We start from the raw sequence: 24,374 nt of genomic DNA on the forward strand, positions 1-24,374 counted from the left end.
CTGGCATACAAATGTATCAAAGGGATATAATTGAAAGTCCAAAAATAAGCTTTTACATTTATCATCAATTGATTTTCTACAAGGATGTCAAGACTATCTCATGGGGAAAAGAATAGCCTTTTTAAAAAATGATGCTGGGACAACTGGATGTCCACATATAAAAGAATGAGGTTGGATCTTTACCTCACACCACATATGAAAGTTAACTCAAATGGATCAATGATATAAATGTAAGAGCTAATAAAACTCTAAGAAGAAAACATGGGCGTACATTTTTGTGACCTTGGAGTAGACATTGTGATCCTGGGTTAGATATGACATTGAATGCTCAAGAAATATAAGAAAAATAGATAAATTGGACTTCATCAAATTAAAAATTCTTACACATCAAAAGGCTATCAAGAGAATGAAAAGATAACACATAGAATGAGAGAAAATATTTGCAGATCATATATCTGATAAGATTAATATCCAGAATACATAAAGAACTACATTCAACAACAACAAAATATCCAAACAACCAATTAAAAAAATGAGTAAAGCACTCAAATAAACTTTTTTTCCAAGGAAGATACATAAATGTTCAATAAGCACATGTAAATATGTTCAACATCACTAGTCATTACAGACATAAAAATCAAGACCACAAGGACTTATGACTTCACACCTAGTAGGATAGCTATAATAAAAAAGATGGAAAATAATAAGGTTGATGTGGTTATGGGGAAATTGGAACCCTCATACATTGCTGATGGGGAATGTAAAATGGTTAAGCAGCTGTGAAAAACATTTTTGGCATTTACTCATGACCCATGAGAATTAGGAACATGCGTCCATACAATGACATGTATACAAGTGTTCAAATCAGCATTATTCACCCTAGCCAAAGAGTGCAAACAATCCAAATGATCAACTGATGGATGGATAAAGAAAATGTGGTATATCCATACAATGGAATATTACTCAGCCATAAAAAGGAATGAAGTATGTACGGATGCATGCTACAGTATGGGTGATACTTGAAAACATTATGCTGAATGAAAGAAGCCAGTAACAGAAGACCATATATTGTATGATTCTATTTATAGGAAATATTCAGACTAGACAAATCCCCAGACCAGAAAGTAGTTTAGTGATTGCCAAGGGCTGGAGGGAGAGATAAATGGCAGGGTGACAGCTAATGTGGATGTGGATGTGGATACAGTTTTCTTTCTAGGATGATAAAAACGTTTTGGAATTAGATGGTGGTGATGGTTACACAACTTGGTGAATATACTACAAAACAGCTGAATTATACAGTTTTAAAGAATGAATTTCATTATATCTCAGTTTTTAAAGTTAATTAATTTAAAAAACTACCTGAGCATTTAGGGCCCAGGAATTTGCATTTGAAACAAATCTTCAAAATGATACTTAGGCACATTGAGGTTTGAAAACCACAGCATCTCATTTATATCACTTTATCTACTGAAAATTTGAAGAATCTAAATATTAAAAACCAAAATAAACAAAAAGCAAAAACCAGGGCATAGAAAGTGGTCACTTATTGAACAAATATTTAGCTGCTGCCTACTGTGTAACAGATAACATGCTGGGCCCAGTGAGCTAGTCATATAGGTGTTTAGAGTCCAGGAGGGCAGCGGACCTGCAAACAGTTACAGTACAACAGGACAACCGGGACATCTGCCTTAATAGAGGTTTGTATAGAGTAGGGCAAGGTCAATAAGGAGCCCCAGAGCTGGCCTAGAGTTGTCAAAGGATGAGATAGTATTTGAGTTTAGGCTCAAGCTCTAGATGCCCAGAAAGGTGGAAGAGAGTATGAAAGAGGGACAGGAGGGCTTTCCAGGCAGAGGAATAGCACGTACAAAGGCATAAAGGTTTGGGGGAGTTTGGTATACAAAAGCAACTAAAATACCAGGTTAAAACAAAATGCCCAATAGAAGAGGCAGGAGAGGGATCCCTGGGTGGAGCAGCGGTTTGGCGCCTGCCTTTGGCCCGGGGCGTGATCCTGGGGACCCGGGATCGAGTCCCACATCGGGCTCCCGGTGCATGGAGCCTGCTTCTCCCTCTGCCTGTGTCTCTGCCTCTCTCTCTCTCTCTCTCTCTCTCTCTCTCTCTGTGTGACTATCATAAATAAATAAAGAAAAAAATATTAAAAAAAAAAAAAAGAAGAGGCAGGAGAGAAAGCAGAGAGTTAATCAGTCAAGGAGGAGCCATTGGAGGATTTAGAAAAACAGGACACCAGTCCTAGTTTGGGAAGATCAATCTGATAGCAGGATGAGAGACTGGACCAGAGGAAACAGGGAGCTGAGAAGCAGGTGGGAGGAAAGCTTTGTCTGAAATGCTCAAAGCCCAAACTAGGGCAGTAGAAGGGAGAGGCAAGTGATTAATTCTATACTTATTTAGGAAGGGGCACATATAGACACTGGAGATAGATGAAATGCCTTGTAGGAGGTTTAGCAGCATCCCTGGCCTCTGCTCACTAGATGCTAGGAGTGCCTCCTCAGTTGTGAAAGACAAAAATATCTCCATAAATCTCCTGGAATGCAAAATCTGAAGGACAAAATCTGGTCCAGTTGAGAACCACTGGCCTAGGTTATCTGAATCCTGCAATGGAGTGTATAGTTGCATCAGCCTCAAGGTGAGCTTTCCATGCAAGGTGTTTTTGAGTGCCTAGTCGGTAGGAAGCTAGGCTTCCACTGAGCTTACACAACTGGCCGTGTGACCATTTTTATGCTTGTCTGTCAGTCAATGTCTGTGAGGCAGAATTTGGTCTGAGACATGCTCTGATTGTGAGGTTGTTGGGGAAAGGGACTTACAGCCCTTATTATCCTCTCTCATTTGAGAGATGCCATTAGCTACTCAGTACAGAGTAATTGTGACCAACGAACCTAAGTTTGGTCAGTTTGCAACTGAGTTGTCAAAGATGGTTTGCTGTCTTCTGGTTGGATGGGTGATGCCATTCGCTGATATAGAGAATCCCCAAAAGAGTGCTCATGGCTCAGGACAAGAAAGAAGATTCGAGCAGAGCTAGCTCCAGGATTGGGAAATTTTAGAATGCACAGAATGGATTTCTTCTGGGTTTCTCAAGTGATGGGTCTATAGGAATTCTCACCCCAAACCCCCATGGGCCTATAATCATCACAGTGTGACTCAAGCATGGCTCCTGCTAGCTTTCATGCCAGGCAGATTCTCTCAACAAAGAGTTCCACTTTGCATTGTTTTAAAATTTCATTTATTTATTCATGAGAGACAGAGAGAGAGAGAGAGAGGTAGAGACACAGGCAGAGGGAGAAGCAGGCTCCATGCAGGGTGCCCGATGTGGGACCCAATCCCGGGACTCCAGGACCACCAACTGGGCCGAAGGCGGTGCTAAACCACTGAGCCAACTGGGCTGTCCAAGGGTTCCACTTTGATAGCCATGGTTCCCAGATTACAGTCACAGAATGTCTGAGTGTGAAAGGACCTTAGAGATATCTCAGCTGTCATCATATACTACAGTTCTATGCCCCATATCAGCTAATGTGCAATCTCTCCACATCTGTCTGCCTCTGCCACCACCCTGATCCACGCCACTGTCATCTTCTACCTCCTACAAGCCTTGTTCCTCCATTGAACTCTAGTTATAGGGGCTTCTTTTTGGTTTAAAAGCTCTTTGGCCCTTAGAGCTTCCTCATCTGGAGGCTTTAGGACTTTGATGGTCTCTTTTCTAGGAATGCCTTTCTCCAGGTCTCTCCATGGCTGCCTTCTTCTCATCCATCAGGTTCAGCAGGATGATGCATTCTCAGAGAGGCCTCACTTGCCTTCTCTGCCTAGAGTAGCTCCTGGTAGCTGCACCCTCACTGTCATATCACCTTCTTACTCCTGTGCTACCACTTTCACTGTAGTAAATTACCTTGTGTGTTGATTGCTTGCTCTTCTCTCTAAAATGCAAGATCGTTGAGAGCAAGGGATGGCCCAGATCTTGGTCAGCATTTTATCTCACATGGCCTGACATGTGCCAGGTACTCAGCTGATATTCAATTGATATTTGGTGAATAGATGAGTGAACTTTATGGCTTGTGTCAGAATAAATCTATTTGACTTGTTAGATGCACATTGATGGCCAAAACAAGATCTCTCTGAATCCTTGTCTTCACCAGAAGTTGAGAACTTTGTCTTTACCAACTACGTGAAGGCCTACTTGTCAGTGTCCAATTATTTTAGAGCACCCCACCCATCCCACCACAGCACAAAAGAATGGAGATGTCCTTGGTTAAGGACTTCCAGTTAGACTTCTTAAAATTGTTGCTCCTGTCACTGTAGTTCTTCTTTTTCTCTCCCTCTCTTGCTCTCTCTCTCTCTCTCTCTCTCTCTCTCTGGCTTGTTCCTGAAAAGTTATGTGTTAATTGTAAACATAGAATCCTTCTTCCTGTTAACTTCTAGAGTAAATTCAGAAGTTCTAAAGGCTCTGATTGGCTGCACTTGAGCTCTTGGCCTCTTTGTAAAATGATTAATGATCTGTAAACAAACACTTACATAGGCTGGCTAAAGTACCTGCTATTTAGAGGCCCCTTGTGGTGAATCCTTTTTGTAAATGGAAGAACTATCAGGTTTATCTCGTCTGTAAATATGGATTTTCCCATTTTGGAAGCTGTGTTGGCTATACCTGCCCCATTTATATGTATCCAAAACATGCTGCTTCCACCTCTCCCTCCTTTTACCTGATCATTCCATCCATTCAGCATACTTTTATTGAGCACCTACTATGTGCCACAGAGATTCACAAAACAGTCCCTGTTCTCTGTGATGCACCATGTGTTAGGGGAAATGGACACAATAATTATCACAATATAGTCTGATGTAAGGAAAGAGCCCCTAGTTAAACCCCAGGATATCGGGGAATACTTTCATGACAATCCCTGAGCTTTTCAGGGGAAGATGAGTGGCAGGTAGCCAAGTAGATGGAAGGTGAGGGTCAGCTAGGGCAAAGAAATTTTACATTCAAAGGCATGGAGGTGTGAGAGATAGTGTGAGAGAGAATAGCTCCATTCAAGTGTGAGTGTGGAACACTAAAGGGCTGAGCTAGGAGAATAAACAGCACCAACATAGAGGAATTTGCTCTTAAGGTGATGGAGGACCATCAACAGGTGTTACACAGGACACTTAAGAGGCCATGGACAAACCCGCACTGCTAAAAGATTACTTAGGCAGTGTGTCAGATAAAGGGCAATATATTAGTGGCAGAGGGAACTATCAGAGGACATTATTTTAGTCCACTTGGGCTACTGTAACAGAATGCATGGAGTGGTTTATAAATGACAAGCATTTCTCACAGGTCTGGAGGTCAGGATGTCCAAGATCAAGGTGCCAGCAGATTTGGTGTCTGATGAAAGCTTACTCCGTCATTGACCATTGTCTTCTCCATGTAACCTCACATGGAGAAAGAAGTGAGCTAGCTTTCCAGAATCTCTTTCATAAGCCACTAATCCCATTCATGTGGGCTCTGCCCTCATCACATAATCACCACCCAAAGCCTACCTTATAATACAGTTGCATGGGAAGTTGGGATTTCAACATACGCATTTTCTGGTGGGGGTGGGGCGGGGCACAAACATTCAGAGCCAAGCACACATCACAGTTATTCATGCAAAAAATAAGGAGTCATTGAGCCAGAGATTTTTACCTTTGGATATAGTGGCACTTGGGGAGGGACATCCATGCTGGGCTTTGGAAAATCTAAAGACTCTTTTATGAAGAATATGTTGTTTCCATGCATGTTTTCCTGAGAAGACGACCCATTGCTTTTATTAAATTTACAAAGGGATCCATGATACTGAAAACAAGGTCACAGCAGCGAAGATGGAGAAATTAAGTGCAACAGGAGAGAGACTTAGGAGGATACACTAAGAAACATGAAAGATGGGATATGGGTGGAGAGAATAAGTAGGGGATGCTTCAGGCCAAGCTTCTGGCTTGGGCTATGACTGGGAAAATCATGCACTTTTTACCTAGAATCCTGGAGAAAGCACAGTTAGGGGGCAGCAGATAAGAGAGAAGAAGGAGATAAATAAATCATTTGTTCATCAATTATTTATTGAGTTCTTACTTTGTCTCAAGTATTGTTCTAGGTGCTGGGGATTCAGCTAAATAAACTTATATTCTAGTGAACAGGATAAACAGAAATAAACACATTCATGTAATGTCATGGTAACTACTTTGAAGCAAAATAAAGCAGGGGAAGGGGATAAGGATATTATTTTGACAGGCTGGTGGGAGAGGCTTCTGTGAGCAGCTGGTATTTCAGTAGAAAACTTAGTGAGGTGGGGAAGAGAGTTTTGTGGCTTTTCCAGCTGGGTCAATAGCATTTCAGGCAGAGCCCTGTGATAAGTACATACTTGGCGTATTGGAGGAACTTCAAGTTTGTATTGAGCAGAATGAGTCATGAGAAAAGTCTAAATAATGGGGTGGACAAGGGAGCTAGAGGTTATTAGACCATTTAGATCTGGAAGACCATAATAATTATGGATTTTTTTTTTCTAAATGCAACGGCAACCCTTTGAAGAACACTAAGTAGGGGGAAAGATCCAACTTCATTTTGGGACATGTTGTGTTTGAAAGGCTCTGTGAGGGATGCCTGGGTGGCTCAGCAGTTGGGCATCTCCCTTCGGCTCAAGGCTTGATCCCAGAGTCCCACATCGAGCTCCCTGCGAGGAGCCTGCTTCTCCTTCTGCTTGTGTCTCTGCCTTTCTTTCTCTGTGTCTCTCATGAATAAATAAATAAAATCTTAAAAAAAAATGAAAGGCTCTGTGAGACATCCTGGTGAAGGGATGCAATAAGGATTGGATATGAAGCTGCAAGGACCATGGATTTAGGATATATTGGTGAGAGTCATCATCATGCAGGGGAAACCATGTGCATGGATGACTTTGCCCTAGAATGTTGTAGAATGTGAAGACATCAACAGTTAAGAGGTAGAGAGAAGAGAAAGAATTTATGAAGAAGCTTAAAAAGGAGTGGCCAGAGAAGATGCAAAAAACTAGGGAAGTGGGAGCGTTCAAAGTAATGAGGAGAGATTTTGAAGGTTGATAGTCTCAGATGCTGCAGACAGAGTAAAATAAGGCCCAACAAGTATGCTTTGTATTTTTCAGTCTATAACAGTGCAGAGGGATTAGAAGTGGGAGGATTACAGTGGGCTAAAGAATAACTAAGCAGTCATGACTCAGTGGAGACATCAATCCCAGTTGACAGGCCTGGCTCAGACACATTAATGTATACACTTTCTTGGCCATGCCCATCAGGCTGATGGCCAAGCTGTGGGCCTGATTATCAAGAAGACAGAACCAAAATATCTCATGCCAAGTGGTGGACCAATAGGCAAATTAGAAGGTTGTAGTGATGGAGTATGGGTAGCCTGGGAAACACAAGACCAGAAAGCTTCTAATAAAGAAGAGTCAATGGAAGAGTAAGGGTCTAAAACTCTTTATTAATCTTGAAGTGTAGGTAAAGTGGGTGTAACAAGCTAGAGGACTATAAGAATAGGAGTCTGACGTCTAGGGAGATACAGGAGTTACAGATTCAAAAGGTGACAAGGGGAAAAGCTGAGGGTGTAATTTTAGGAAAATATGGGAAAAATGGAGCAGAGATGAGGTTCCCTGGCTTCAAGGAGAGAAAAAATAATTCTGCTAATGTAGGCTGATGACTGTAGGCTAGTAGACCACAAACATAACCAATCTATGGTTTATCTAAACAATTTAGTAATCTCAAGGAGCATTTTTTAATGGATTGAAATAGAATTAAACAGAAATTATCTGAATGCATAATTCTTAATAAAATAAAAATGTTTCAAGAAACTTTTGTTTTAAGTGTGTATGTGTGTGCGTGTACTGGATCAAAATATAAAATGTGTTTATTATTGCGGGTCGTGACAAAGAAAGATTGACACTAAGATGATATGAGCTCCAAAGCAGAACTTTCGCAGGAAGGTGGAAAAGTTGTGGAAGATGAGACAGGAAATCTCAGCCTGAGCTTCTTGTGGTCTGAGCCACATGGAGTCCGGGAGAACGGACAAGAATCCAGAGGTAGACCTACATGAATAGTGGATATTTGTCCTGGACATGCCAATAAAGGAAGCCATTTCTCTAAGCTCTGGAGGTTCTAAGAACTGAACGCTCCAGAACAAGGTATGATCATTACAGATAGTATGACTTGGTGGTTTAGGCTTGAGTTTACAATAGCCAGGAAACATAAACAATCAATTAAATGCTCTTATTTTGAGGAAGACTCAAGTTTTAGCTTAAATTTAACTGTGTCAAAACATCCCAAATCTGCTGATGCAGCTCTGTGAATGTTGCCTTGGTTTCTTAGAGGCTTCACCTTCAGAGTGTTGTATAAGCAGAGAGGCTGAATGTTGATTTTTCCCTCTTGGCTTAAATTTCGTTTGACTTTTCCCTTTGAGAGTCCTTAATATCTACCACTCTCCCTTTTATTCTATTTTGTCCCTGCACTGTGAAAATTTGCCTGTAGTTATGAACCTGGGGACCAAAGGACTAAATACCGGGGGTGAGTTACAAGAATGAAAACAAGAAAGAATGGGTCTTAGATTTCCCAAACATGGAATCCCTGGTGTTTGCAGGTGCACTGTGTAGCAGAAACTGACTGCTATTCTGAAAATCCATTTCCAGTTCCTGCTTAACAGATCGTTTTCCCAGCTTCCTTTGCCATTAGGTACAACCATATGACTAAATTTTAGCCAATGGAGTGTGGAGATAGAGGTGAGAAGTGTGCCTTCCTGCTTCCCCCATCTGTAGGCTGGAAGTCGATGCCAGGTCAGACTTGGGAGCTTCACGCTGAAGATGGTAAAGCCTCAGCCAGCCAGAGCCTGGAAGGACCCCTTTCACATCTCTTCCATCTCCAATTTTTTGGACTTCCTGTGAATGAGAAAGAAATATCTTCTTTGGGGTTTTTTCTGTTATAGCAGCTTGTATTACCTGGGCTACTCCACCTGGCTCTAGAGCATACTTAGTTGATCAACTCCGGTCAAAACTGGATATCCACGTTCATTTGTAGTTTGCCTTTGGAGCTGAAACAAATTGGTGAGTTCATTTTCTCTCTCCACAGAGGCTGAGCCTAGTGTTTTGAAAACAAGCTTTCTTAGTTCAGTTTTTATTTTAATTTGAGTTTTTATTTTCTCACTGTCATGGAAAAAGCAGGCAGTCCTCCCTGCCTCCCCACCCCCAACGAAGTCCAGAGCAGATACTCAGTAAATATTGCTCAGCTGTTTGTTGAATTTTGCTTTAAGACATTATTTTCCCTCACTTTTGGAAATCCTCAACTTAATTTACAACTGTGGGCCAAGCCAACAGTTAGTGGAAATGCCCAGGGATTATAAATACTAGTCACCACACAGTAGGCAATGCAAAATGGCAGGCGCTGCGCTAGACATTAGGCATGCATTATCATGAATCTCGTAGCCCTGCAAGGTGAGCATCAGTACTTCGTTTAGTGATTTTGAAACAGAACCTGAGAATAACTACAGGACTTACCAACATCACGCAGCCTGTGATTGTTTGGAGCCAAGATTCAGAATCAGACACAACTAGCTCCAAAGCCTATTCTTGATACATTTGAATTCCAATATGTGCTTTTCAGTGGCTTATCTTAAATGTCTGCTCATTCCTTTCTTCTTCTTTCCTTTGATACCAATTTTCCTGGCTCTGCTCATTGACTGGCTAATACAGTGTGCCCTCAATTCAGCCAGGGCCACTTAATTTTGACAGAGGAAATAGAACTCGAGCCATTCAGTGCAGGGAGCTTCAGGCCTGCCTTGCTGGGTATTAGGATATATAAATGTTTGTGTAATTCCTCTGGCAAACATAGGAGCATGGACTGCTCACTTTAAAAGAGTAACAGGCAAAAAAAAAAAAAGAAAAAAAAATAAAATAAAAGAGTAACAGGCATCCCCTCTCGGGCTCCCCCATGTCTGTCTGGCAAAGTAAGCCTATTGGTGCAGTTCTTGAAGGTTCTTGAGGTCATGTACCACATTGGAGAAGAACTTTGCACCCTGTCCTCCCCTCAGGCCTTGCCAAGGCCTGAAACCCACCATGCATCTGTTGAATGAGTTGCCGAGCTTACATTTGATCACAATTTCTATTAAAAAAAGGGTGGGGGTGTGCAAGCTGAGTAAGCAAAAGCCAAGGCTACCAAGAGGCACACTTTGGTGGGAAGAAGGAAGAAGGAGGAGCTGATAGATTGCTTTTCTGAGGTTGAAATCAAGGCTTTCTGGATTGCTACCAAATAGCCTTGGTCATGTTTCTGGACTACAGACATCTGGCTTTCTTTCCAACACCCCTTCTCACCTCAGGCAAGTTTCTTAACTCCCCGGGAATAACATTGTGTCCGTGGGTGAGAGCCTGTTGGCACTGTGAGTCCCTTCTGGGCTAAGACGCAGGAGGTACGAGTCCTGGCTCTGAAGGCCTTCAATCCAGGCTAAAGCCCTGGCCCACTTGCCAGCTGGCTATACATTTGGGGCATGAGGCTTGGTCCTCCGGACCCTCCTATTCCTCAGCATAGAAATAAGATTGATGTTATTACCTGTACCTCAGGCTTACGTTAGGGGCTAAATCGGCCGTGTTAAGCATTTAGCATGGTGCTTGGCACCTAGGAAGCACTCAGGGAATTAAGCTACTGCTAATGCCCATGTTTATTAAACTGGGCTTTTCATCCTGTGCCCTCACTGAAGCCTTAACTCATCCAGAGAAGGAAGGGTTCTGAACTGGCTGCTGGGATCGGCACAAAACCAAAAAGGGGGGTTTGGAGTTTATTTTCAGGATTTAAATATTAAGACTCACAAGATCTTGAGCAAGTGACTTGCTGCTTTTTGCCTGAGCTTTCACACGTGGAAGGAGAGAGTGGACGGGAAGGAATCTTCTAACCCAATGTGTCCACGGGCTTCAATGTTGGCTGGAGCTCAATTACAGACAGAGGAAAGAATGATTAGTCACCACCCTGGTAAACATAGGAAGGTTATCATCTCGTTTTATTAATAGACTCGGCTACGCAAGCCATAAAAATAGGGTAGCTTCAGATTTTAATTCTTTGAGTTTTAGTTTTTGTTGCATCTGATGAAATGTAAGAAGAGAATGGTGTTATGTATGGACTTTGTATAATGGTCTTCTATCTCACACTGCAAATCAATTACTTATTAGCTTTTATTGCCAAGGAAAGGAAAATATATTACTATTCATTTTAGCCTTTTCCTTATCGATTCTAAGAGTATACTGCTGGTTCTTTAAGAAAAATGGTTATATTCATTCTTCCGTTACAAAAAGATCTATACCACATTACATAAAATTAAAATGGGTAAAAAGCAGAAAAAAAAGAGAAGCTTATCATGCTATTCAGCCACTGTTAGTATTTAAACATTCTACTTCCATTTTTCTTCTGCATAGTTACATCGACTATTACAGTTTTCACTAAACACTGTATAATGAGCATTTACCATGTTACTACATAAAGTTCATAACAATTTTTAATTGTGAAATAATATCCCAGGAGATATATCCTGGTTTATTTTACTATTCCCCATTCTTGTCAAAAGGCAGTAAAGAAGGAACATGAGACTTGGTGCCAGGGCTGGGTTGAGACGTGGCTTTGACACTTCCTAGCTATGTGACCTTGGTCAAGACACTTAATTTCTCCAGGCCTCAATGGCTGTGCTAGTACCAATCTCACCAAGTTGTTGCGTGGATGAGATGACATCACATTTGCAGAAGGCTCTCTGGGATCTGGAACACAGTAGGGTTCGGGGATGTCAGTGGTTGCTGCTGTTTTCACCTGCATTCCAATCTGATGAATGGTTTGATTTTTGTAAACATTGCACAAGACAATGCACATCAAGTATCAGGCCATGTCACTTCATCTCTCTGGGCCTGGCTCCGCATTTGCACAGTGAAGTGGTCAGACTACAAAGTGTGACCTCAAAGGCCCTTCCACGAGGAACGCTCCGTGGTATGCCGTCATCACTAGAAGTGGCTGTGACCACTGCAGGGAAATGACCCGTGGAAATGTTCAGCCTTGCTCAAGAAGAAAGAATCCTGCAAGGGCCTGAGGGCCTCTGCCCATCAGTTTCTCTTTTTGTCCAGATAAACATTTGACATTTTTGTTCTGTTGCCTTCCTTCTAAAGGCTCCTTCTAGTTCAGTTTGTGTACTCTTTAGATCTCCATTTTTCAAGTGGGTTCAGCAGCCAGAGCGCTCGCCAACGTTTTATTTATCCATTTCACATTTCTAATGTCACTTCGCTGCTGTGATCATTTTCCTATGTGGTCATTTAAGGAAGATAAATTGGACTACAAATCTCAGTAGAACAGGCATTGCTCTTAGTCCCTAAGGGACAAAGAAGATTTTTTTCCCCTACTCTTAACACCACCTGCTTGTGCTCTCCCTATAAAATCTCCTAAGAAGAATTTTTAATTTAAAAAAAAAAAAAGAAAATTCTGACACCAGAGTAGTGGAATAGGATCCCTCCCTGGTACGTGCACTGTTACCCCTAAAACTCCAAATTCTCTGATTCCCAGAGCCAAGTGCATTCACTTCACATAAGTATCAGAGGTGCCGCTGCAAGGGGAACAGACATTGTTAGCATAGAACTGCCACCTGCCACCTCCAACATCTTGTTCTCGGGGTATTTCAGCCTTCCTGCCACTCCCCGACAGTGCTTCCTGGGCAGGCACATAATTGCATTAGAAAGGAAACGTGGGATGGAGAGGAAACCTGGCCCATGTGAGGCAGAGTTATGGCACGAGATCAAGCCTGCAGGCTCTGGATCCAGACTGCCTGGGTTTGAACCCTGCGCTGTCCTCACTGTGTGACCTGAGGTAGGTTTTTTAATCTCTCTGTGCCTCCGTTTCCAAAATAAGAATAATAGAAAAGCTTCCCACAAGGCATGAGAGAACTAAAAGAGTTAATGTGTGTAAAAAATGTGGAATGTTCCAGCAGCTTCTACCATGGGCGACCATAGATGCTGTACTAAATGAATCTGACCATCATTTTAAGGGATAGTCAGTAACAGTGGAGAGTGAAAAGAGTAGGAGAAAGGGTTTTAGAGGCAGACTTAAGTTTGAATTCCACCTTCAGTTTGTATTTAACCTGCACTAAATTGCTGGACTTCTGTACCCTCAGTGTTTTCATCTGTTGAATGGGAACACTTTGTCTTGGAGGCTGACCATAGGACTAAATGGCAGAATGTGTGTTAAGCACTTAACACAGTGTCGGACACGTAATCGTGATAATGTGAGTTCCAGACGTGGCCCGGCCAGACAGGATCCAGAGGCCCACCAAGCTTTTGAGAGGCATGCACAGTTTCAGTTATTCCTGGCATTGGCTTTGCTGCTGCCAGCCTAGTCTTGGCGTTCCTGGGGCTTGGGCCATCAAAGCCATTGTGAAAGTGGGGGGATGCCTGCCACACACTAGGGCAGCTTATGGGATTCTAGGTTGCTCTGTAGTTGTCTAGTGCCTGGGTGGCTTTGTCCTTCTAAGGACCACCCACAGGGAGCCCTCTGTGCAAGCCCCCACTCCCTCTTTCCTCTCAGATGCAGCGCAGCTTCCTTCCACTACTGAGAGACCAAATATACTCTTAAAACCAACAGGGTCCTGTTTCTTATCCTCCTCTGGCTCACCTCTATGGAGGGTTGGGACTATGGAACATTCATTCTTTCCTGCGACTGTTTCTTCCAGTAGCTTCTCCTCCTATTACTATTTTGTTGTCTCCCCTTTTCTCTGTACCTGGCCATCTGCCCCACCCGGCATGCCTTCTCTGCCACCTCATATCCCATGTCCACCTCCTTAGTAAAGCCCTATCTTTCTCACAAAGACTTCCAGACCTCTCCAGGTGCCCAGGAGTTCTCCTCTGAACTTCCAGAAGGCTCACCCTTCATATTGCTCAGGAAGTCCTTGGGAGAATGGTTGCTGCATGTGCATACCTATGAGCAGTGCTTCTCTAGTCCTCTGGTTTGCAAGATCCTTGAGGGGCAGACACAGGACCTTCCATAAGAGTGGGGCTCTGCCAATATTGGTCTTAGTCGATATACTAGAATAGCTCCCATTTGTTGAGTGAAGCCAGGGTATGTACGTGTGCACATTGATCTATGCTAACAATGGATCTATTAACCTATCATCTACCAATATCTCTATCTCTCTCTACCATCTACCTTATTTGCTCGTCATAATATTCCCTGAAGTAGCTATGACTGTTGTTCATTTTACACTTGAAGAAAATGACATTTAGAGAGAAAAAAGTACTTGACCAAGGCCAAAGAGCCAGAAAAGGAGCTCAGAATTGGAATTCAAGCACATTTCTCAGATATATACTTTAAATAAGTAGGTCTCTAAATTGTATTTGGTATGTATGTTTCTTTGTCATTCATAAATGTTATCTACTTACCATAGTATTAATATATTATGCACATTTTTATTTTTAAATAGTTTTAAAGAATTTTTTAAAAAGGATAATCTAACCCTAAGTATAGATTGTGGTCTTTAAATACTATTTCCCACTAAAAGGAATCAGCTCCTTGGAGAAGTCTGGGAAGTACGCTTGGAACATCTTGTCATACCAGAAAACAAAGAAGCTATCAATTAGTAGTGGGGTCATGTCAAAAGGACTCAGGAACCAACTTGAATAGGTTTCCACTGGCCAAAAATTAGGGACTTTGAGTAACCACAATGGGTTAAATCACATTATATATGTGCAAATTCATATGCTTATAGCTACTGAAAGATAGGTGGTAATCACTTTTGGAAAATACTAGATGATGAACTTATTATTTTGAAAACTGGTCCAGGAAAAAAATCATTTGTCCTGCCTTTCCTATAAGAGTTATGCCTCGGGGTTAGCAGAAAGCTAATGAGAAGATTCTCCTTATAGAAGTATTCCAGCTAATAAATGAGGACAGATATATAGAATGTCACATTTTGTAATCCTTAGTGAGTTACAGGATTTAGCAATGATCATCACAGATTGCTGATATCACAAAAAAAGAGAAAACCAAATATTATGTTCTCCCAATAGATGTCCACAGCACCATCTACAAAGTGTTCTTGCCAGAAATATTTAATTTGAACCTGAGAGAGCCTCTTGATTTTTCATTTATAGCAAATACAAGGGATAAAAGCACATGATAAATGATACCATGGGAATGTAATCAGCAAAATCCAACCTGTAGATTAACCAGGAAAAATAATCCAGGTTCTTCAACAAAATTTGCAAGAATAGAATAAAAGGTTGAGAAAGGGATCAATAAATTAAAAGGGATATAAGGGACATATTTATCCATCACAATGTATTGACTTTGTTTGTATCCCAGTTCAAACTGTAAAAAAATGGGACAATTGAGGAAAAGTAAACAGTGATTAGATACTCAATTATGTGGAGGGATTATCATTGATGCTTTCAGAATATAAAGATGGTATTATGGTTATGTTTTTAAAGATGGAGGACTTGTTTAGATCCATATATTGAAATATTTATGGCCATAATGAGAGAGTGTACAGCAAAACACAGAGCAGCAGTTATCAGTTCTAGGGAGCAGAACACTGTACACTGGTTACCAATCCAAGGATGGACTCCAAACTCTTCAGTTCTTTTTATTGTGGTGCTGGAATCACCAAGGAAAATGCAAGGTGGAACATTTTCCTTACATAGAGAAGAAACATAGATTGGTCTCTCATGGCTGTTGGGTCTCACCCAGCAGCCAATAAAGGGCAATTGATCTATATGTAGGTCCTCTCAGAGTGGAAGGACCCCAACTTCTCTCCCATGAGGTCTGAAATACTGAAGACTGAGGACCTGTGACCCATTGATGTGCATGCTTAAGCAAAGGAACATCCATTGAACCTAAAATAGGGAAAGCTATTCCCACACAAGGCAATAAAACCCAGTACAGGCTGTGTGGGTGCTTTATCTTTTGGTAAGAAATGTTCTACGGGGTGGTGAGGAGTGTCCAATGACTGCATGTACAAGACTGCTTTTCCCAATGTATACGGTGGCATTTGCTTCAAAGAATGTGGGAGGAGAAGAGAGTGGAGCAAGTAGGTGGATGAATAGTGGAAAACAGCCTAGCCACGAATTATTGATGATATTTGAAGTCAGATGATGACTACATGGGTACATGGGAAGTTCATTAAGTTATTCTACTTTTATATATATTTAAAGTTTTAATAACCAAAATGGTTTTGTATTGATAACATAAAAAATAAGTATAAAAAGTGAATACTTTCTTCACTTCAAATGAATTGCTTGGGGATAGCACCCTCTGGGTATGACACCCCACCTTGGAGACCACTGCTCTAGTCTGTTATGATGCATCATCTCTCAACCCAGGGTCCAGCAGGGACATGTCCCTCAAAGGATCTCTTACCCCTAGGAACCAAGGTCTGCATTCCATGTAAAGGAAAGCCTTGGTGGCACCCACCGTGCCAAATGAGCAGTACTTAAAACCTTGTCATGGGGATCCCTGGGTGGCTCAGTGGTTTAGCACCTGCCTTTGGCCCGGGACGTGATTCTGGAGCCCCAGAATGGAGTCCCATGTTGGGCTCCCTGCATGGAGCCTGCTTCTCCCGCTGCCTGTGTCTCTGCCTCTCTCTATCTGGGTCTCTCATGAATAAATAAATAAAATCTTTAAAACGAACAAACAAAACAAACAACAACAACAACAAAAGCCCTTGTCATCAGGAATCCCTTCATTCTGAGGATCCCGAATCCCTTTTATAACAATGGAAGGAATCTGCTCTTCAAGATCCCTTTGGAAGGAAAGATTTGCATTGTTTAAAGGAGAAAAAAAAATCTAATGTTTAAAGAGAAAGACAAAACTCTCCTTCAAGAAGTAACAACCCTGCCAGCTTGCTCTGGGTGTGAAATAATGCCATTGGCAATGAGATCGGGGCATTCTATCATAGTCTCAATAAACTTTCTCTCCCCTGGGTAGTATTTTATAGTTACTGCTTCTATGCCCCATTGGCACAGGCATAATTTATTATTTGTTTACATGTTTCACATACTCGGCTAAGGTGGAAGCCTAGTGATGCATTATTACTGAAAGCATCAGTGTGTGTGTGTGGTGCGTGCACGTGTGCGCCCGCATGGACACACACGGAGAGATTCAAGACCTGCCAGGTTCTGAAAGTGGGGAACCATCTACTTTTCATAACACAAGTGGCCTCCCCAGGACTACAGGAGCCTGCATCCCTGGGCTTTTGGCTTAGATCAAACGTATACTATGTCCCCTCTGTCCTTTCTCATTCTCTGAGAAGGAGCAGGACAATCCCATGAATCTGCAAGCTCCCGGGGACTGTCCAAGTCCGCTACCACCTCCTTTGACTTACCTTCCTGTATGAAGATTAGATCCTCCCACTTCTGGGCAGAACGTAAATTGGCACAGCACTTCCCTGGAGACAACCGTGTGAAGGAAAGAAAGCGGGTGTAAGTATCTGCCTTATGGCTCCATATGAGACCCAGCAAGGTCAAGGGTGCGTGGGAGTTCCAACAGCTGGAGAGGACTCCAGTCTGGGCAAGCTCTGGTGGGACAGGTATGACCATGCTTGTCACTCACCGGCTCTCTGACCTAGCGCAGGTCCCTAACACTCGGGTTCTTCAGTGTTAAAAGATGGAAATGATAGTACTTCATGCACAGGATTGTTCTGAAATGCTGGATTATTTTAAATGTTCAGCAGAATGACTGGCATGTCATAAATATGCAAGGAATGTTATCAACACTAGTGATCTTTGCAAAGCATTGTTGGCTGTAAAAGCTCCGGGATCTCATAATAAGAACAACAACAACCATAGGTAACCCATAGAATAATAATAAAAATAGGCGTCTTGGTACACACCGGGCACCATCTGAAGCCCTTTTAATGAACTGACCCATTTATTCATCACCACAGACCTACCTAGTAGGTAGGAACCTACCTCATCATATTATGGGTGAGGAACACACAAGATTGTCAGGTTAAGTAACCAGATGATATCCTTGCCTTTCAAAAAGAATAAGCCCACAATTGAAGTGTTTCCTCGCTCTGGCATCTTCTGGCATTTTCTGTCATCCTTCAATGGGCATGGACCTGTGCCTGCCACTGGGGCCTCCAAATCCCCCCTCAGCACCTGCTGAGAGCCCTCCGTGGCATCCACCCCCTAGCTTCTGCGAGGTAGTGATAGTAGCAGTTTCATGGGCCAGGGTTTTCCCAGGGAGGAAACCAAAGCTCAGTGGGGAGCAGTGATTTGCCCAGATCCCTTCGGTGAGCTCTGAGGGTCAAAGCTGCATCCTTAGCGTCCATCCTTTTCCCTCCAGGCTTTAAGAAAGCAGCCGGGTAGAGCTGCCTGCAGCCCCCAGGCCTTCCTACAGCCTCCCTGGAAGGTTGGCCTGCGCCTCTGCAGGCGTCAGGACCAGAGGGCCAAAAACATGCAGTAGGGGGCACCTGAGAGCGCAGCTGGCCCCAGAGCCAGGCAGAAAGCGGCTGGCTCCCCTCCTTTGGGGCCAGCCGACTGGGAAGGGCTCGGAATTTAATCCTCTGCATTCCATCCAGGGTTCCTGTGACATAATAAAGCCCAAGGAGGGATCTCGAGTGACTTGTCAGCAGAACCCCCAGAGGGATTTTCTATAGATAGCCTGGGCGTGTCTCGAGCTCTGTCCCTCTCTGCAGAAGGGGGGGTGGTGGTGGTGGAGTTCTTTTATGCTTGGGCTGGGCACCGCCTTGTGCAGCAGGTGGGTGGGGCGGGGGGCCAGCCAGGCACTGAGCCCCCAGGACTTTGTAAGACTAAGACATGCATGACAGCGAGGAGGGGCGAGGAACCCAGGGCAGGGGAGGGAATTCCAACTATGGCGTTTTGGAGAAAACTATTTAGTTATTTGCCCTCACTGACCTCACCCCACGTTGGGACTTGGGCTGCAATGAGATGTCCCACATACTGGGCCTCACGCAGCCTTTGATGCTGGCTCTGAAAAGATTCCGTGGCATGAGCCAGGCTCTCTTTGGGGAGAGAGGCGTGTTTGGAATGTTGGTGTGCCCGGTGCTGTGATTGGAGGTTTGGGGTTTCAGAGTTCCTTAATTTGCATGGCCATGCTGCAGGGTTATTACTTTCCACAATAGAGGGTTGGAATTTGAAACTCTGTTTACCTTCCAGATTCCAAACAAGCAGCATTCCTATCAATAATGGCACATAAATACCGGCGTGATAGCATAGAATCCGATCATTGCTAATATTTTTTTCATCCTGTCTGCTGGTGGAGAAGAATTCTCAGAAGCCATGCATATATTTTACATAAAATAATAGCTAAGCTGCCAAGGACTTTAACGATATAATTTCATCATGGGATTCTGGGCTCTTTGGTTTATGCTGCCATCAGAACCCCAAGACAGAATTAATTCATGTAACTGGGACAAACCCAAGTGCTGTTTTTCCATTCCCCTCATCAGTGAACTCAAACTATCTCAATTGCTCAAGCATTTGGTGGGTAGCGTGTGAGATGGAGAAAAGCTTGTCCGATATATTCGTTAACCTCACAGTAAATTCATGGGCAGCAACATACTGTTGTTAAAAATATGAACATTCAGGCCAAGCAGCCTGGGTTTGAACCCCAACTTGGTGGAAAAGCTGTGATTATATCTGAGCCTCCATTAATTCATCTCATATAACATGTGCCGGCTAATATCTACCTCTCAGGGTCTTTGCGAGGACTAAGTGCTGTCAGGATTGCCAGACGGATGCGTCAAGAACCTGCAAAAAGGTCCTTCGTACGGTGCCTACGACACGGTAATGTCAATACAGGGCTGCTGTATTATTAGCTACACAGCAAAAGCAAAACATCCCTGGACCACGAAGTTCCAGGAATCCTAGCCACTTCCAGCCAGGAGCTTCTCTTTTTTAGCCCCTAAATTCCCCAGATGCTCCACATTTGTGAATTGTATTATTCCCAGCCGGAGAGAGCAGGGCGGCAGCCCCCACCCTGTCTGGAATCCCAGAGCACCTCAGAGATTCTGACCAAGCACAGCTGCCTGTTGCAAATAATTTAGGAAACATGAAACAGAACATAATGCAGTTTCGCAGAAAGGTCTGAAGAGTGAACTTTCTATGTCTGGCATAGACCTGCTTTTTTTTCTGCAGAGGAATGAAAGCAGGGCTCTGCCCTTTTGCCCCACGAGGCAGGAAGCAGCAACTCCTCAAGTGCAAAAGATGGGGTGCAGGAGGGTCCCATTTCTCCTTATCTTCTGCTACGATTCTACTTTGTCCAGAGTGTCTGGAGGGGCTTCGTGGTTGAGATAAACACACTTCCTGCCTGTAAGTAAGCCTCAGCTTGATAATAGCAGATTATGGCTTCCAATATTGCCTCCACTATGTGTTAGCTGTGTGACCTTGGGCAAGGAACTTCATATATCTGCACTTGTTTATTCTTAATATCTGCAAGAATAAGAGAATGTTAAGCCCCTCGCTGACAGGTTGGGTAGATTAAGTGGCTTATTACATGTAAAATGTCCCATATAACTCCTGGCACATGGCAACTCTCCCACGAAACTTGTTTCCCCTTCCAAATAGCAAAGACCAAAAGAGAGAGGCTCACCCCTATCCCTTTTCCCAGGGTGGTATATAAGCCTCAGTTACCACTCAGTTACCAGGCTATCTTGGCGTCCCATACCTGGGATGGGTATCCCAGGGGGATGGGTATCCCGGGGGGGGGGGGGTGGATGGATGTACATATGTATGTAACTAAATTCATTTTTCTGGGCTGCCTGGGTGGCTCAGTCGGTTAAGCATCTGACTCTTGGTTTCAGCTCAGGTCATGATCTCAGGGTCATGAGATCAGGCCCCAAGCCAGGCTCCACACTCAGAGCAGAGTCTGCTTGAGATTCTTTCCCCCTCCTTCTCCCTCTGCCCCTACATCTGCTTGTGCATTTATGCTCTCTTTCTCAAATGAATAAATAAAATCTTTAAAAATTTTTCATTTTTCTTCTGTTAATGTGTTTTTATTATAGGGGATCTCAGCCAAGAATAAAGAATGGTAGAAGAAAAAAATATATTTTTTAAAGATTTTCTTTCTTTATTCATGAGAGACACAGAGAGAGAGGCAGAGACACAGGCAGAGAGAGAGGCAGGCTCCATGCAAGGAGCCGGATGCAGGACTTGATCCCGGGACTCCAGGATCACGCCCTGTGCCAAAGGCAGATGCTCAACAGTTGAGCCACCCAGGCATCCAAAAAATTATTTTTGAAACTATTTTTCCTCTCCTACAATTTCACCTGCCAGCATTGTTAGGTGGTAGGAACGTGAAAGGTAGCTGAAATGCACTATCTTGCAGCCCAAACCCGAGCAAGCTACAGGACCGTTGCCACCACAAGTAGCTTAGTTATCGCTACCACTCTGTCCTTTTCTGAGCACACCAACCTAAATGATGGGAGGAAGAGTAGTTTAGAAATCCAGATTTTGCTGTTAGTTGTCAAAATGAAAGGAAATTTTATCTTAAAGAAATTTGTTTGGGTCACTCTATTTCCTTGCTGTGACCTCCAGAACTGGAGTCCCAGTTCATTGGGAGTAGAGTTTAGGGTCTTTAAATATTCCCATCTACTGTACTTGCCAAGCAATGGCAACCGGTAGCCATAAATGGAGAAGGGGAGTGACATGCCCATAGGTTGCTGGCAGGGTCCCATGTAGGATGCATGTTGAGATTTTTCTTCATAACTGGAGAGACTGCTACCTCCTCACAACCAACAGTTTGTGTTGGATTTATGCAATCTCAAGCCTTTTCTACTTATTTTATGTGACTTTTTCTCATGTACCCCTGCTCTCTCTGAAAATATTTTCTTCTCACCTTTGTGACTGAACTGGTCACAGTCATTTTTAGGAACTGTGAATGTAGTCGAATTTATTTGCAGGTCAATTCAGCAGCTGCTGAGTACCCAGAATAGATCTTTAGAGAGAAAGAACCCTAGTGACAAAGGAAAATAAATGTAGACTTGCTTGTTTTCCCCTCTAAAGCAAGTACCATGCCTGGTAAGTCCTATGTATTTCCCCAAAGCACCTAGAATAGTTCTCTCTGGTGATTGGCATTCCATAAATAGCACAGTCTAGTTTCAGGCTCAGGGGTACTTGGGAGTAAATGGACTGAGGAGGGGGCTTCAGAAAATGGAGTCCCTTCCTTTTAGTGATCCCTTGTTGGTGACCCACACTATCATACATCCTGAGGGAGCTAAGTATATAGTTTATGAGAAAGCATCAACATAAACATTCCTATGTAAAATTTCCACTGGACACTCTTTTAGATTATAATCACTAAAGAGGCTGAGCCTCTGCTTGGTGTGCTTTGAATCATGTCCAGCATCACATTACTTACAAATAAGCTCAAAAATAAATGCTATTAGAAATTGGCAATGATACTAGGCAGATCCCTGGGTTCAGATTGCCTCCATATTTGCAGTGAACCAACCTGTCTCTTTGGTAACTCTCCTGGCTTGCTGGGTCTTGGTTATATTTGTAAAATAACCAGATCATTGCCTCCTTTAATAATCAGACTTTTAAATCATCAAACAAATAATTATTGAACACCCTCCCCCAGCCCTGCCACTTCATTCATTTGCGTAACAAATATTTACTGAGCACCTACTATGTGCCAGGCATTCTGCTAGGAGTTTGGAATACAATTTGTGAGAAAAACAGATGCATTCGTTGCCCCCATGAAGCAGATAGTCTAGCGGGAGAGACTGACATGAAATAAACGGCCACAAAAACAAAAATGCAATTAGAAATTGTGTTAAGTGCTTTAAAAGAAAGCAGAGAGATCTGACTATAAACGTGGAAGCCTAATAGAGCACAGAAAAGGCCTGTGGTTGTACTTTTAATGTCTTTTGTGAAACCACATAATGTAAAAAGTTACTGTCAGTTGAATAACGCTTTAAAATTATTTACATTTAAAAATAAATAAAATAAAATCATTTGTATTTTACTAATTACAACACATGTGTATGCATATGGAAAAAGGTAGTTTGTATGTCTACAATCGTTACAATCCATGCCTGCTTTGCATATGAATGTGTACATGGACACCTGATAGTCTACAAACTCTCCAGTCTCCCAGAGGACTGACGGCCACTTAACCAGAATACCCCATGGGATCTCCTGGCAACAAGCAGGGCTCCTCAGGAGAGATCTTAAAGAAAATCCTGGTTTCCCAATCAGGACTCATATCAACACTCAGTGAAGGCCAGGTACCACGTCCCCACCCCCTGGCAGAATTTATTTACCTCCAGATGGTCTGATCTACTTCAAACTCAACATTCAAAAACTACACCAAATCTTTTCAACGTTCAGGAAAGAGGTTCCATCCTTCCAAACTCCGACACTGTCAGTCTGTATTTTATTTCTCGGGGCTCAACTAGGTGATTGTATGTTACCTCCTAGGAATTTGTATTTCTTCCCTAATGGCCTCCTCGCAATGAAAATACATACTTGATTTATGTTTCTAGATTATAGTCTTTAAGGCTTTCTGTCAAGCTCTCCATTGGAAGCGGAAGTTCTCAATATTCTAATCCTTCTTGCTTAACCAGGAAGCAATGAATGAGGTAAGAAGCTGGGTCCAGGATGGGAATGATTCCTTTTAAAAGGCAAAACCACCAAAGGATAGATGAGGAATTCAAATTCTACCTGTGACTGATGGTCTATCTTTTCCAGGAGGAGGAAACAAGAGGTTTGCTGTGTGCAAGACTCAGGACTGAGCTTGGGGGCTGACCTGGAGCAGACACGTAGAAGAGGAAAGTCCTTGTAGAACTGGTAATACCTCATTTAGACCCTAAATCCCTGGATAGCAGAGATGACATCTTTGTCATATGGGCCCAGTGGTGGCTAGCCCAGTGGATATATAGTTGCTTTTGTCCAAATTCCATATCTCCCATTTCTTAGCCATGGACTAGTGTGAATTGTGTTAAATCAGCTTCTCTGTTTTCTCTCATTTTATTGTGAATATTTCGTTTATTTTGTAATCAGTTTTAGTATTTTGATGATGTGGCAGAGAAATGGGTCTCCAGGACTTAAATTCAAATTTTATCAGACTGATTTATGCACATGATTAAAATATCAAATGGTCCAAAAGGTTTTGCCATGTAAAGAGACAGTACCCTGACCCACCTCTCCTCACCACCATTCCACTTCCCAGAGACGACAGCCTTTAACCAGCTTCTGTTTTTAGTTCTGCTTGTGGTTTCTTCTGCATCTTCAAATAATATGTTTACCCGGCTATGTCTTGATCAACAACCTCAGTAGACATTATCCACTTCCTTTTAGGGTAGATAAGGTTTTAATTTGTGTCTCCCCCACTCCTTGCTAAGTTTTGAAAGTTTTAGCTATTTTAGTTTC

At 42.7% G+C, this 24,374-nt stretch overlaps 2 long non-coding RNA genes across 6 annotated transcripts in view; one reads left to right on the top strand and one right to left on the bottom strand.

The window, feature by feature from the left end:
- Positions 1-7,445: 7,445 nt before the first annotated feature.
- Positions 7,446-19,035, bottom strand: LOC140603087 (uncharacterized). Of its 3 annotated transcripts, none has more exons than XR_012006135.1 (4): positions 18,897-19,035; positions 17,360-17,422; positions 10,830-10,947; positions 7,446-8,909 (listed from the first exon to the last, which is right to left on the bottom strand). It is a non-coding gene; the product is annotated as an uncharacterized lncRNA (long non-coding RNA). The 3 variants fall into 3 exon arrangements; XR_012006133.1 differs by lacking the exon at positions 18,897-19,035 and adding an exon at positions 17,946-18,527; XR_012006134.1 differs by lacking the exon at positions 18,897-19,035 and adding an exon at positions 17,587-17,703.
- LOC140603089 (uncharacterized) overlaps positions 18,618-24,374 on the top strand; it is a 35,359-nt gene continuing 29,602 nt past the window's right edge. For 2 of the 3 annotated variants that reach the window (XR_012006139.1, XR_012006137.1), the window contains exons 1-3: positions 18,618-18,738; positions 19,698-19,787; positions 23,694-23,792. This is a non-coding gene — a long non-coding RNA (uncharacterized lncRNA). Of the gene's footprint in view, positions 18,739-19,697; positions 19,788-20,138; positions 20,313-23,693; positions 23,793-24,374 lie in introns of all 3 variants that reach the window. The other variant, XR_012006138.1, reaches the window with a different exon arrangement.

Source organism: Canis lupus, chromosome 13 (genome assembly GCF_048164855.1).
Source record: "Canis lupus baileyi chromosome 13, mCanLup2.hap1, whole genome shotgun sequence".
In the NCBI taxonomy this organism is placed as follows: domain Eukaryota; kingdom Metazoa; phylum Chordata; class Mammalia; order Carnivora; family Canidae; genus Canis; species Canis lupus.